This window comes from Capricornis sumatraensis, chromosome 10 (assembly GCF_032405125.1).
Source record: "Capricornis sumatraensis isolate serow.1 chromosome 10, serow.2, whole genome shotgun sequence".
Taxonomy (NCBI): Eukaryota; Metazoa; Chordata; class Mammalia; order Artiodactyla; family Bovidae; genus Capricornis; species Capricornis sumatraensis.
Window position 1 is genome coordinate 343,370 of NC_091078.1, and position 12,757 is coordinate 356,126.

The 12,757-nt window shown below is 45.2% G+C and overlaps 1 pseudogene; it reads left to right on the forward strand.

The window, feature by feature from the left end:
- Window positions 1-1,827: 1,827 nt before the first annotated feature.
- Window positions 1,828-2,778, forward strand: LOC138087618 (S-adenosylmethionine decarboxylase proenzyme-like; annotated as a pseudogene).
- Window positions 2,779-12,757: the final 9,979 nt, after the last annotated feature.

Here is a 12,757-nt window from a genome sequence, read left to right on the forward strand (position 1 = left end):
GGAAAATCCCATGGACGGAGGAGCCTGGTAGGCTGCAATCCATGGGGTCGCTAGGAGTCGGACACGACTGAGCGACTTCAGTTTCACTTTTCACTTTCGTGCACTGGAAAAGGAAATGGCAACCCACTCCAGTGTTCTTGCCTGGAGAATCCCAGGGACGGGGGAGCCTGGTAAGCTGCCGTCTCTGGGGTCGCACAGAGTCGGACACGACTGAGGTGACTTAGCAGCAGCAGTGTGTTTAGGAATAAGACTGCTTTATGCTCTCGTGGTGAGGGAGGCTGAACTGGGAATGAGGTCCAGTGCAAAATCTTTGTGTGACCTTAGATGTGTTATTGAACTCAAGTCTGTGTGCCCAACACCCAGTAAGACCAAATAATACCAAAATGTCAGAGTTTGAAGCAGAGAAAATTTTATTGCAGGGCCATGCAAGGAAATGGATGGCTCATGCAGTTTCATAAGAAAGGCGAGGAAGAGATGTGGTTAGCTGTTGCAAACTTCTTGGTGTCAGATCCTCTGTTTTTTGAGATCAGGTCATGATATTCCTGTAAACCTCACTGAAACAAATGTTATTCTCAGTTCCGGTAAGAAACGACAAGTCCCAAGGCTTGACTTTCACCCTCTGAGGTCCAGGCCTTGGCTAAGGGAGGGAGGTGCCCGTGCGGGACGGTTAGCCTGCCTGGGAGGGCTGGTCCAGCACCCAGTCTGGGGCCTCCCACCTGTGCTAAGCCCGGCCAAAGAGTCAGATCTTAGGTGGGGGTGCCTGCAGGGTGAGATCCCACAGACCGCCTCCAGCCATCATAACTGAGGGAGCCAGGCACCCAGGACCCAGCCGGCCCTTAGGTTTTTCATTTCAACTGGAGAGAATCACTTGTACAGGACCAACAGAAGCACATGGTGTAGCAAATACCGATCAGGTGAATTCCTAGCTCACAACAATGGCCCTTTTTGGAGAATGGCCCCAGCCACAGAGGGGACCTGACAGAATGAGGTGCAGTGTCCTTGCAGCTTAGCCCTGACCTCTGGTCACCTCCTAGGGGTAGCCCGCTGACCTAAGCTGGACCAGGTTTTGAAACGTGAGCAGAGAGACTGACACTGGTTGAGGCTGTTCTTTTACCGGCAGCGTGCATACAGTCCAGTTGCTGAGACCTTCACGGATGGAGCCCATGGAGACTGCCCTGGCCGCTCGGTCACAGAGGTGGGGCTGGTGGGGGGGTGCTCCCCGCTGCTTCCAGTCCTGGGCCTGGCCCGTGGGCAGCTGTGGCCAGACACAGCCAGCTCTGTGTTCAGCTCTGCAGGACACAGCCCTCGGCCTGACCCGGGCCCTAGGGCATCTGGCGGCCCCACGGCCCCAGGGCCTGAAGGGCCCTGCGAGAAGCTGCAATCCCCCTCTCACCACACTCTGCTGGGGGGACCACCGCGAGCCTGACTGTTGGCTGCTGCGCTCGGTGTCTCGCGCTAAGTGTCTGGCACTCACGGTCGTCACTAAGGGCTGCACCCAACCCACCCCCGTCACACGCGGGTCACATGCTAGCTGCCAGCTCTCCCCCCTCAGACGGCAAACAGGGGGCGCTGAGACACGGAACTGTGTGTGCCTCTGTTTCCAACAAACTGGTGATCTTTCGTCTCTCTCTGCCCTCAAAAGAAGAAAAGCAAGTCCAGGTAAATTTTATTAATTCTTTTCTTAAAAAAGAGTCAATATAAAGTTAAAGCAATAGAGGAGACTGAATGTGGGTAACACAGTTGAAGTAATTGGTGGCACTCACAGCAAGGAGAGAAAGGATTTAGTTGATTTTCTGTGACTATTGGTTGTTTGCTAGTCTTATGGTGATGGAAGTTGCACATTTTTTTATAGGATCCAAGAAGCTTCCGGACTTTAGGTTCTCCCAGCGGCAACTTGTCACAAACCAAGGATCTGATGAATCTTCAAATCACCCCATGATTCCAGTGGGATATATTTTTGAAAGATGTTTAGTGGTTCGTCATGAGTGTGGCAAAAACTGAAACTTACATATTCAGTGAGAATAGCATGTTTGTCTTCAAGAGACAAAGATGTGTGGTACCACCTTCTGCTGAAAGCACTGGTTTCCCTGTTGAACCTTGCTCAGAAGTATAGTGATTTTGACTTAGTTCAAATTTCTTTTATTTTCTGAAGAATTTAATGGCGCCACCTCATCAAGGGAGCCCACACTGGAATTCACAGGAAGAAATAGTTTCTTAATGCAGTTTTCCGAAATGCAGCAGAGTGTTGTATATGACGGATGAGTTCTGAGAGTTCGTACTGGTATACTCTGGATTTCCCAGAGACTTGGGTAATCAGTCAGCTGGATCAAATCCAGGAAATACTGATGAGTGAGCTTGACCCAGAAGTTATGGACCAATTTTACGCAAAAGATGGTGCTACTGCAAGGATATCATTCGTGAAAGCAGAGCTAAGCTCTGTCGCTGATATCACACTGTTCAGTCTTTGTGGGGACTCAGTGAGTGGCATGAAGTCAGAGGCAACTTATTGGACTGCTCACGCCATTCCCATAACCAGAATTTTCTCATAGTAGCTTTGAAACAAACTTTAGCTAGAACCCTTATAATGACCCATTTAGGAAAGTTGTGAGTTTTTAAGCCAGGAAAATTTTTGACCACCTTGTTTGTAAATCAGATTTTTAAATGTCCCACACTGCTTTCCTGGCCCCAGAAGACTGAAGTTTTAAATACCTTGATTGACAGAGGAGTTCTATGTTTAGTGATTACAATTTTATTTTTACCAATTTGGCTAAGAAATGATAGTAACAGAAGAACTGATTTAGAAAAATGAAGAAAAATACAAAACACATATGGAAAGAAATGATGGCTCCTTTCTATATATTGCCATTTCCTTCTCCAATGTGTGAAAGTGAAAAGTGAAAGTGAAGTCGCTCAGTCGTGTCTGACTCTTAGCGACCTCATGGACTGCAGCCTACCAGGGTCCTCCGTCCATGGGATTTCCCAGGCAAGAGTACTGGAGTGGGTGCCGTTGCCTTCTCCAATATTGGTACTGAGGTCCACGCTCTCCATAACCCCCACCTGGAGATGCAGAAGGCCCTGGACGTGATGAGCCTAGTCATGTTAGACTGTGTGTATTTTTATCCTGGGGAGCTGGACGTCTAGCCTGAATGCTCGCTGTGTGTTTAGATACCCTAACCGCTCCTGCTGCTAACTGAAGTGCTTCTAGAAACAGCACTTTATGGAACTTTATAACAGAATGAAAGCAATTCAGTTTGGTTTCAGCACAGTGTAGTTTTTCTCCAGGAACCGTCCGAATCCCCATAGACCAAGATTTTGTTGTCATTAGGTGTTGGCCTCAACCTAACCGCCTGGGGCTGGCCTATTCAACTGCTGTCGGAATTTTACATTCTGCTTACTGCTACTTCCTAGAATATATTCTTCACTAATAGTATTGAAACTAATTTCTCCTTCATATATATATTTATATATATATATAGTTTTTGCTATAGCAATTAGCTTTCCTTCCACGAATCAAGTTCTTCTAAGAAAACGATTGCAGCTATTCATTTTTTAATCACTACTTTACCATTATTGCTCCCTGCATTCCTAGTCCTTTAATTGATTTTTTTTCTTACCTGTGCGTCTCCCCTCCCCCCCCCCCCAAATAGAGCAATACACTGTTACACTGTGGGTGTATACTAATCCTATCCCCCAGAGGGGAAGCTGGGGTAGATCTTGGACTTAATATTCATTTAAGATTTAGAGAATTTGGCTTCCTTTTAATTGGCATGGGCTCTTTTGAAAGACAGTGACAAAATAAACTTATTTTGTTGATTATCAAGATGACCCGTAGAGAATTATAGACTGAGATGTGGGTGAACAGACGTGACTGCACAGAAATCATATGGCGTCTTGTGTTTCCAGTAAATGAGATTCCGTTCAGCTCAGCTCCTTTCCCGACTAGGCCTTTACTAATGTGTAAAACAGTGGTTTCCAGGGTTTATTATCACTGAGCTTATTATCAGGGAGATTGAGTGTAAAGGCTGTACTGGATTCAGTACATCAAGCTGGCTTGGGTCATTCACTTTGACTTTTACATTAGTAGCCATTTCCATGAAATTCCAGTGCTAATTTCCTGTAAACCTTGTTTTAAAGCAGAATCAGTGTCCTTTTCACCTTGTGACTTAAAATCCTGTGATTCTGTGATGCATGTGATGATGTCTACATTCATCCGTTCCCCTCCTCGCGTGTTCCCTTCACTGTGGGCTCACAGGATTGAGTGAATGACGGCGCAGGAAGGCGGAACGCTATTCATGAAGCATGATGTACAGTGTTCCAGTATAGTTGATGGGAAATGCCTGAAAACATAGGCTTTCAAGAGTTAGCATCTTTTAGCTATATTTGCAAATACTGTTAGAGAAGGCAATGGCAACTCACTCCAGAACTCTTGCATGGAAAATCCCATGGATGGGGGAGCCTGGTAGGCTGAAGTCCATGGGGTTGCTAAGAGTCAGACACGACTGAGCGACTTCACTTTCACTTCTCACTTTCATGCATTGAAGAAGGAAATGGCAACCCACTCCAGTGTTCTTGCCTGGAGAATCCCAGGGACAGGGGAGCCTGGTGGGCTGCCGTCTATGGGGTCGCACAGAGTTGGACACGACTGAAGCGACTTAGCAGCAGCTGGCAGATTTAAGCAGCCAAGAGAACAGCAAAGTTGACTAAATTTTGTATTTCTTCTTGTCCTCAAAATGTTTTATTTTTATTTTTGTGTTGATGCAGTGATGTTTGGTTTCTTCTGCGTTTATAAATGAACCACATTTCATTGCTGTCTCTAAACATGAAATCTACTTTGCTTGAAATCAAGTGGTTGGAATACTGTTTTGACTTAAGGCATATTGTTGATTGAAACCTTCATTTGAGAGGCTTTCAATCAATGTGATCAGCTGGACTCTGTAATTAGCACAGCACCTACTGTCTTGGTGTCCTGGTGTTAAGGATCAGTGTTCAGAGTAGATTCTGTTCTTATACAGTATCTAGTGGATATGATAACATTCAATGGCTCAAAGTCTGTTTTTTTCTTCTTATAGATTTAAGAATTATATCTAATGTTCGAAGACTGTACACACTGCAGCAAAGCCTGGACAGCTGACAGCTGTAGATCACATAGGGATATAAATTCATCTTAGGATTATTGAAGAGAGAACATTTGGTGCCATAATTTCGCCCTTCATGGTGTTGGATTTAAACCAGTTGAAATGAGTTTCTGTACAACAATGTAAGTATCACTGAAAGTTTGCCCAATTAAAATGTGCCTACGAGTTTGTTTTCTTTCCAGTGGATGCCCAGTCCTGGGCGTCCATTGCCACCAGTCACTTATTAGCTGTGAGCACTTTCCCACCTAACTCCTGAGACAGTGCTTATTCTGTCAGAGGAAGAAATGATCTGATGTGAGAGACACTGCTGGTAGAGGAGAGGCAAGGGTGCGGTAGAGATCCAGAAGGTGGGCATGGTCTATAGGACCCAGAGCTTGGAGAGTGGGCCCTGGAATCCTCAAGACAGAAGACGCAGAAGTGGTTAAGGCAAGCCTCACTTCCTTGGTGTTACCTTTGTACCTGTCCTGTGAGCCCTTTTCCAGGCTGGGCTCTGTGAGCAGTGCCTGCCTTCAAGGACTTACCTTTCCTGCAGGGCCACTGGAGTGGGACTTAGGCCGCATTTCTATTTGCAAAAGAGAAGTGCTCCCTGTGCCTGTGAGTAGTGTTGGCTGTCATTTTCCTTTGGAAAGGGTCTCTCCTGAGGGGGCTTACCTCGCCTTTGTGAAAGGAGTTCAGAAGCAGAAGGAGTAAGGCTCCTCCTCACCAGAGTGTTCTCCTCAAGTCCCGGGGCTGTTGACGCCTGGGTGACCAGGGTGGATTTCCCCTGGAGCTCTCAGGTGGGCAGGCAGTGGCACTGACAAGGCTGGCGGCGGTCAGGCCCTGAGCTACAGGCAGGCCGGGAAAGCGCAGCCCCGGCAGTGGGGCGGGGATTCCGGTCTTCTGGGCATCCTCTCCCTGGGCTAGAGAAGATCCTTGTAAAACACACCGTAGGCAGATGATTCTACTGAAGCCGCTAGAATGGCAAGGCATTTCTATATGCCTTAGCCTGGGCTCCTTATTATTTTGCATCATGCAGACAGGAATTTTAGACAGGCATACCTCTTTTATTACTCTTCACTTTATCAGGCCTTGCAGATTTTTTTTTTTTTTTAAACAAATTGAAATTTTGTGGCAACCCTGTCTTGAGCAGATTTGGACAGCATGTTCTCACTTTGTGTCTCTGTGTCACGTTTTGGGAATTCTTGTGATATTTCAGATGTTTTCATTATTATTATTATTATTTTTTTGGTGATCAGTGATCTTTGATGTCACCATTGCAATTGCTTTGAAACTCCACGGACCGCGCTCATGTAAGGCGTATACTTAACTGATAAACGCTGTGTGTTCTGACTGCTCAACTGACTGATGTCTCCCTGTCTCTCTTCCTCGCCTCTGGCCTTCCTATTCCCCGAGACACATGAACCTTGAATTTAGGCCAGTTAACAACACTGCAATAGCCTCTATGTGTCTGAGTGAAAGGAAGAGTTGCATGTCTCTCATTTTAAATCAAAAGCTAGAAATGATTAAGCTTAGTGAGGAAGGCATGTCCAAAGCCAAGACAGACCCAAACTAGGCCTCCTGTGACAGTCAGCCAGGCTGTAAATGCAAAGGAAAATTTCTTGAAGGAGATGAACTCCAGCGAACATGCGAATGATAAGAAAGTGAAGCAGCCTTATCACCGATCTGGAGAGAGTTTTAGTGTTCTGGATAGAAGGTCAAGCCAGCCACAACACTGCCTTAAGTGAAAGCTTAATTCGGAGCAAGGGCCGCTCTCTTTTCTAATGTGTGCTTTCTTGAGGAATCAGTGGGGGGGGGAGGATGCACAGAGCCTGCCCAGTCCCCTGCTGGCCTTGAGCTCCTGCGGCGCCAGCCTTGCTGCCCACACCCCGGCTAACCCTCAGGGGACCTGGGGAGGCCCCCGCACCGAGGCGCAGAGGGGGAGCGTGGTTCCAGCCTACGTTTCTACATGAGCCGCTTGCCTACTATCCTGCACGCTCCCAGAGGGGCTTCATTGTAATTGATGGATGCTTTGGTTTTCTCAGTCGCTTTCTTTTTCATCTCCATGAGTCATAATTCTCTTTAATTCTGTGAAGGCTGAGAGAGGTGAATAAGCTGAAGAAGAGACGTTTGAAGCTAGCAGAGGCTGGTTCACGAGGTTTAGAGAAGGAAGTCACGTCAAAGTGCACGTCTTTAAGAACATCGTGGACTTCCCTGGTGGCCCACTGGCTAAGACGCTGTGTCCCCGGTGTGGGGTCCCCGAGTTCTATCCCCAGTTGGGGAACTAAGATCCCCCATGCCGCAGTGCAGACAGAAATTGTGATTTATGGGAAGAGGTCAAAAATGTCGACATGAACAAGAGTTTGAAAGAAGTTGATTCCAACCTTCATGAATGACTACGGGGGGTTCAAGACTTCAGGGGAGGTCGTGGCTGCCGACACAGTGGAAACAGCAGAACTAGGATTAGCCGTGGAGCCTGGAGCTGTGACTGAAATGGTGCAACCTCATGATGCGACTCTGACAGGTGAGGGGCCGCTCCTTACGGATGAGTAGAGGAAGGCTTCCTGAGGTGGAATGAGCTCCTGGTGAAGAAGCTGTGAAGGCTTGAAATGATAACAAAAGATTCAGAATATTACATAAACTTGGTAAAACAATAGCAGAGTTTGAGAGGACTGACTCCAGCTTGGAAAGAATTTCTACCGTGGGTAAATGCTGCCAAACCATTGCATGCCACAGAGAAATTGGTCATGAAAGGAAGAGTCAATTAATGTGGAAATTTCATTTTTGTCTTATTCTAATAAATTTTGAAAGTCACTCTAACCTTCAGCAACCACCATCCTGATGAGTCAGCATCTATCAACATCTAGGCAAGACCCTCCCCCAGCAAAAAGATTACAACTTGCTGAAGGTTCAGATGGTCAGCATTTTTTTTTTAGCAATAAACTATCTTAAATTAAGGTATGTACAGTTTTAGGCATGTTATTGTCTACTTAATAGACTTCAGTATAGGGTAAATGTAACTTTTATATGCACTGAGAAACCAAAAAGTTTGTGTGACTTTATTGTGATATTTGCTTTATCCTGTGGTCTGGAATGGAACCTGAAAAACTCTGATGTATGCCTGTATTGATTGTTATTTCTAATCTCTGATAGAACTTAGTATAATATTCTGTGCATTAATTCTGACTAATGGATTTATTTTTACCTTATCTTTGATGAAAACTATTACCCATGAGAGTATCTACTTAGGTTTTGAAAAAAACATTAGACTTTTTCCTTCTGTATATTATTTGATATATATTTTATATAACATATGTCAATAAAGAAGCCCAGTATAAAAATGAACACCTATGAACTTACCACATAACTTGAAAGGCTGTCTTTGTGTTCGTCCCAGCTCTTATCTCTCCTGTCTTTGAAATCCTGAATTTTATTCTTAGTATATACCCATAGAGGCTTCCCCGGTGGCTCAGTGGTAAAGAATCTGCTTGCATTGTAGGGATTGCAGGAGACTTGGGTTCAATCCCAGGGTTGGGAAGCTCCTCTGGAAGAGGGAATGGCAACCCACTCCAGCCTTCTGGCCTGGAGAATTCCATGGACAAAGGAGTGGACACACAGAGTCAGACATGGCTGAAGTGACTAAGCACGCATGCATATATCCATAATTGTCTCATATATGTCTGAGTCTCCAAACAATATAATGTTTGGATTCAGAAGACACTGGCTTTGTTTGGGAAAATGTGGTACAGTGATTAGAAATAACGGTTTTAAAATCAAACTGACTGGGTTGAGATTTCAGATGAACCATTTCCTAGCTATGTGGTCTTGAATGCATTATTTACTCTCTCTGAGCATCTACAAATGGGAGTAATTCTTCCCACCTCATCTCCCTCCTGAGGATTTAATGGAATAAGGAAGGTTAAGGACCTTGTACTTTCCTTGTCTACCTCCTTCCTCCTTCTGCCTCAGACTCCCTGGGAACTCCTGTGAAGCACACTCAGCCCTTCACCACTGGCACCGACTCCAAGATACCAGCCTTAAAGCAACAGAGAATGAGAAACCCATGCAATGAGCAAGAGTGCCAGACTGTATTTACAGCCCTTAATCTGTCCACACAGGGAGACAAATGAGGCAGACAGCGGGCAGTGGGTGCCATTACTGGGTCATTAATCAGCAACTTGTTTGGCCTTGGCAGGAAATCATCCGTCATTTTCTGATGAGCAGAGAACTGCAGAACCTTCTATCTGTCCTCCCTTGTTCTGAACCAGTGTGACAGATGCGATCGTCCTCGCCAGGGTTTTCCCTCCCATGGCGCCTTATCCAGATAAGTGACTGGGACGCTGCTGCCCTGTGATCTGCTCGATGCAAGAGCCTGAACTCGGAAGGGGTCCGGGGCCAAAGACTTCCAGGGTGGAGAACTATGCCAGAAACCCCAAAAGATAAATGAAGGCTTCTGGAACGAGATGAGACAATGAATAAACTATTTGCTTTGAGAATGGACATGATGTTCCAGAAAAATCAACTTTAGCTGCCAGAGTAACCCTTTTAGAGTTCACAAAGAACCACATCAGGGCTCCCACGTGTGAGCATGTGCTCAGGGCTGGCGTAGGAGGCTTCACAGTAATGAAGTGGTGCAGGGTTACTGAACTCCTAGAGCAAAGGAGGAGCCAGAGGCCCAGACGGCGATAGTTAGTGTCCAGATGAAAATATTTAGGAAGAGACTGATCTACATTTCAAACCAACATCTGTCTGGTTCCAAAACTCAGGCGTGCTCTATGACACCATCTGTGTTCCTCAGCAGGCTGACAGGCCACCATGAATAAGACAGATGCTAGCCAGTGGTGCCTCAGCCTCTGATTGCCCACCGCCTTTAAACACCCACAGACTCTCTGGGCTGAACAGGTGATGCCTGGTGCATCTTTGGCCTTGTTACGTATATCTAATCTTAGAGGCCCATTGTCTCTTCTTGAAATGATTTCAGCTTGGCTAAGGTTTAAAGGCAACGACACATTCGCTGTTGGAAGTGAGAGGGAAGCCCGCATTTGCCCCTGTACTGATGAGACACAGAGACTGTCTCAACCATTCCATCACAGCGGGAGACTTTCAGGAGAAGCACATGGCCAAAGCTCTAAAAGCAAAGGGGAAGAGGCTTAACAGAAAGAAGCAAGGGAAGGTGTCCGTGTGGAATCTCCAATATAAGTTGGTAGGTAAAGACCATGAGATACTACGGAAATGAACAGAAAACATGGTTTTGAGACCTTGGGTCTTGGCAGAAGAAGAGAAGGCTCTACAGCCTGGAGCTGGCTGGTCAGGTGACTGGGCTTCTGTACGACCAAGCCTGTGCAAACTGAAGCGCCCGGTCCAGGACGGGGGGAAGGGGCAACATAGTGACTGAAGCTACAGTTGAGTTGTTTCCCCAATGAGAGACTTCAGGTGGGAGGTGGCTATTATTTTTGGCAATCCATTGTGCTTAGGGTGAGGGTCTCATGAACAATATTTAGGAAATGTCTTAAATAGTCTTAGATTTATAACTAAAATTATTGTCACAAAATCATTTGTAAGTTGTATTCTCTGATAGAATAAGAACCAATTTATTTGTATCTGTAGAGAGTAGCTATTCAGATTAGAGAAACTAAGGTTAAGCACTAAGCTATAATTTTTCTCTTGTTTCACTTAACCCTATCCATCCCATCCTTGCTTTAACTCTCTCCTCCCAATGAATCATTTAAAAGAAAACCCAGATATTACATTATTTCATTAATAAATGCTTAACTGTATATTTCTAAGAGAAATGGGTCATTATTAAAAGCATGTTTACTTTGCCGACTGAGGTCTGTCTAGTCAAGGCTATGGTTTCTCCTGTGGTCATGTATGGATGTGAGTCGGACTGTGAAGAAGGCTGAGCGCCGAAGAATGGATGCTTTTGAAATGTGGTGTTGGAGCAGACTCTTGAGAGTCCCTTGGACTGCAAGGAGATCCAACCAGTCCATTCTGAAGGAGATCAGCCCTGGGATTTCCTTGGAAGGAATGATGCTAAAGTTGAAACTCCAGTACTTTGGCCACCTCATGAGAAGAGCTGACTCATTGGAAACGACTCTGATGCTGGGACAGATTGGGGGCAGGAGGAGAAGGGGACGACAGAGGATGAGATGGCTGGATGGCATCACTGACTCAATGGACGTGAGTCTGAGTGAACTCTGGGAGATGGTGATGAACAGGGAGGCCTGGCGTGCTGGGATTCATGGGGTCCCAAAGAGTCGGACACAACTGAGCGACTGAACTGAACTGAATTTTACCTTTATCACACTAAAAATATGAAAAATAATCCACTAATATCATCTGGTAGCCAGCCTATGGTTAAATTTCCCGATTCTTTTTCAGTTAAAAGCTGAATTAAAGTGCACTATATATACACGTATACATACATATATATAATGTACTTCTCTCCCAACCAAAAGCTCCGTCTCCTTCCCCCTTCGTCATTTCTTTGTTGAAGAGCTTGGCCATTCGTCCTGTAGGGTCTCCGCATTCCGCATTGGTTGACTTTACTCTGGTGCTGCTCCTTTGTCTTGTCTTGTTTAAATCAGTGATTAGATCTAGAGGCTTATCACTTTTGGATTTTTCCTAAAACTATTTCCCAGTTTGTGTCTTTCCTATTGCATTTCATCAGGAGCACTGGAAAGCTGGCACCTTTATTTTCCCCTTTCAGGATGTGAAGATTCATCAGTGAATTCAGGCAATATCAGCCTGATCCATCCAGTAAGAAGTCTCTCATCAACCTTCCACCCAATGGATTTGGCAGCTATTGATGACTTTCCAGGCTCATTATTTCATTAGGGTTGCAAAGTGGGGATTCTCTGTAACAGTAATTCTCTCTGCACTTATCAGCTGTAATTATTTTATAAATAAGAACTTTTGATCATCAGTTGGATTTCCTAAAAGATAGTTTATTCAGGAATGTCCGAATAAATGATTGATTCTTTCCAGTTCTTTACTAGTTTTCCAGAAAATTCTTTGGTTTTCTAGCAATCTCCAATGTGAACACTGTGGCCTTTTTTTTAGTCATTATTGACTCGCAAATTTTAAATTCTTTTATGTAGTTCAGTTCACTGCAGGCATTGTGCTTCTTGATGCTCAAGTTGTCCCATCCTTGGCAATTCTTTCAGATTGGTTGCTGGGGCCTTTGACTTTTTTTTTGGTAGTCTTGGTTAACTTCTTTGCTTTCTTTGGGCTTCCCTGGTGGCTCAGAGGGTAACGTGCCTGCCTACAATGCGGGAGACCTGGGTTCGATCCCTGGGTTGGGAAGGAAGGAAATGGCAACCCACTCCAGTACTCTTGCCTGGAAAATCCCATGGACTGAGAAGCCTGGTAGGCTACAGTCCATGGGGTCGCAAAGAGACACGACTGAGCAACTTCACTTGGTTAACTTCTTTGCTTTCTGATACGACAGTCTAGAATCATCGCAAACATTTCAGCAGGGACCTGAATACAAAGGTCTGCATGCTTGGAGCGATTATTACTACTTGGTTTTCACTGCTTTAGGTATTTTCAGTGGAAACATATTTTTTTGCTGAGTTAAAAAGTGCACATTTCTTTTTATTTGAATAAGGAAACATGTTATGACCGTAATGTGGAAGGTTCATTTC